Below are 2980 nucleotides of genomic sequence, written 5' to 3' on the forward strand. Positions count from 1 at the left end.
GCGACACTTCCAGGAGACCCAGGGGGCTAAGCCTGAGGCGGCAGGCTGGCCCAGGGTTCCAGGAGAGAGGGAGAGACCGTCCCAGGCGGCTGGGAGAGCCAGGCCTACCCAGGGCTACCCGAGCCTGGGTACATGCCGGAGGCTAAGTCCCTAGCAGGTGGAAGGCTGCAATTTGCTATGGAAAGCTGCAATTTGCTAAAAATCCACCGGATGGCAACGGAGAGCGGCTCTCCCCGGCTCGTCCACAAGGCGGCGCCACTTCCAGGCGACCCAGGGGGCTAAGCCTGAGGCGGCAGGCCGGCCCAGGGTTCCAGGAGAGAGGGAGAGATTGTCCCAGGCGGCTGGGAAAGCCAGGCCGACCCAGGGCTACCCGAGCCTGGGTAAAGCCAGAGGCTAAGTCCCTAGCAGGTGGCAGGCTGCATTCTGCTAAGTGTCTACCAAGAGGGCACCACTTCCAGGCGACCCAGGGGGCTAAGCCTGAGGCGGCAGGCTGGCCCAGGGTTCCAGGAGAGAGGGAGAGATTGTCCCAGGCGGCTGGGAAAGCCAGGCCTACCCAGGGCTACCCGAGCCTGGGTACATGCCGGAGGCTAAGTCCCTAGCAGGTGGAAGGCTGCAATTTGCTATGGAAAGCTGCAATTTGCTAAAAATCCACCGGATGGCAACGGAGAGCGGCTCTCCCCGGCTCGTCCACAAGGCGGCGCCACTTCCAGGCGACCCAGGGGGCTAAGCCTGAGGCGGCAGGCCGGCCCAGGGTTCCAGGACAGAGGGAGAGATCGTCCCAGGCGGCTGGGAAAAGCCAGGCCGACCCAGGGCTGCCGGAGCCTGGGTAATGCCAGAGGCCGAGTCCCTAGCAGGTGGCAGGCTGCTAGCGTCTACCAGAGGGCGAGATCCCGCCTCCCCGAGCGGCCGGGGAGAGAGGATTTGCAGGAGCTGACAGGCGCGCAGAAGGGAAATCCGGAGAGATGATTGGCAGCCGGCGGAGGCAGCCGCCAGGCGGACCGGAAGGAGAACTGCGGCCGCTGGGAGCGGAAGGGAAATCCCCCGGGCGTCCGGGGAGACTAGCGGCCGCGGCAGGCGCGGCGACCCGGCGCCGGTGCCGCCATCCCGGGCGAGGCGACGGGCGCCTCCCCGCCGGCGCAGTTGGCACTTCCGTCGACACTTTGCCAAATTTTCAACTTTCAAAATTCCTCCGGCGGCCGTTTTTCACACCGGGGAGCGGCGTCCTCACGCCGGCGGCGGCGCACCTCGGCCGGCAAAAAGGGGTACCTCCTCGAGTCGGTGTCGGGGGTCCCGCCGTGGAACCGGGCGTCGGACGGCCCCGGAGGAGGCCTCGGAGCGGAAAAGGCACTACCGGAATGAGGTTGAATTTGACGGCCGGATCCGGGCCGGAGTTCCACAAAGTCGGACACTTTGAGTGGTTGGTCTTCATGTAATGGGACAGGTGACACTCTCTCTGTGACCTACTTTTGAACACCCCCGTCAAGAACCGTGTCCGAGACAGCGAGTCCTGTCAATTAGCTTACCAAAAGTCAGAGTACCAGGGGATCGGACACCCGACTCTGACAAAGTCCCAGTGAACTCTGCTCACAGGCCGCCGACGGCGGATCCCCGCGGGGGGGAGGCAGAGCGAGGGCACCGCCCCCCCGGGTTGCGTGACAAGCCTCTTCAGGTCGCGTGGCAAGCCGCAGTTTTCAGGCGGGCGCCTCCCGCCGAGCCGATCGGCACTTAGACGCTTTGGGGGAAAAAAAGGTCAAACGCACAAAAAAAACCCCCCATAAAACACGGACCATAAGAGATCCCCCGGGCGGCCGGGGAGAGATGATTGGCAGGAGCTGACAGGCGCGCAGAAGGGAAATCCCCCGAGCGGCCGCTGGCAGGCACGGCGACCCGGCGCCGGTGCCGCCATCCCGGGCGAGGCGACGGGCGCCCCCCGCTGAGCCGATCGGCTCTTAGACACTTTGGGGAAAAAAAAGACAAACTTTGAAATAAAACCCCACGAAACACGGACCTTAACGAGATCCCCCGGGCGGCCGGGGAGAGATGATTGGCAGGAGCTGCCAGGCGCGCAGAAGGGAAATCCCCCTTGGCGGCCGGGGAGAGATGATTGGCAGGAGCTGACAGGCGCGCAGAAGGGAAATCCCCCGGGCGGCCGGGGAGAGATGATTGGCAGCCGGCGGAGGCAGCCGCCAGGCGGACCAGAAGGAGAACTGCGGCCGCTGGGAGCGGAAGGGAAATCCCCCGGGCGTCCGGGGAGACTAGCGGCCGCTGGCAGGCGCGGCGACCCGGCGCCGGTGCCGCCATCCCGGGCGAGGCGACGGGCGCCTCCCCGCCGGCGCGGTTGGCACTTCCGTCGACACTTTGCCAAATTTTCAACTTTCAAAATTCCTCCGGCGGCCGTTTTTCACACCGGGGAGCGGCGTCCTCACGCCGGCGGCGGCGCACCTCGGCCGGCAAAAAGGGGTACCACCTCGAGTCGGTGTCGGGGGTCCCGCCGTGGAACCGGGCGTCGGACGGCCCCGGAGGAGGCCTCGGAGCGGAAAAGGCACTACCGGAATGAGGTTGAATTTGACGGCCGGATCCGGGCCGGAGTTCCACAAAGTCGGACACTTTGAGTAGTTGGTCTTCATGTAATGGGACAGGTGACACTCTCTCTGTGACATACTTTTGAACACCCCCGTCAAGAACCGTGTCCGAGACAGCGGGTCGTGTCAATTAGCTTACCAAAAGTCGGAGTACCAGGGCCTCGGACATCCGTCTCCGACAAAGTCCCTGCGACCTCAGCTCTCACGCCGCCGATAGTGGATCTCCGCTGGGGGCGAAAAGAGCGAGGACGCGCCGGTTGCGAGACAAGCCCCCTCCGCGTCGCGTGGCAAGCCTCGGACGAGTCACCCGTCACCCGCGGGTCACCCACCGATCGATCTGACGGCCGCCGACCCGGCGGGAAGGGACCCTCGCTCGGCCGGACCTAGGGGGTCCGCGC

The sequence above is a fragment of the Leptodactylus fuscus genome, unplaced genomic scaffold, assembly GCF_031893055.1.
Source record: "Leptodactylus fuscus isolate aLepFus1 unplaced genomic scaffold, aLepFus1.hap2 HAP2_SCAFFOLD_708, whole genome shotgun sequence".
Lineage (NCBI taxonomy): Eukaryota > Metazoa > Chordata > Amphibia > Anura > Leptodactylidae > Leptodactylus > Leptodactylus fuscus.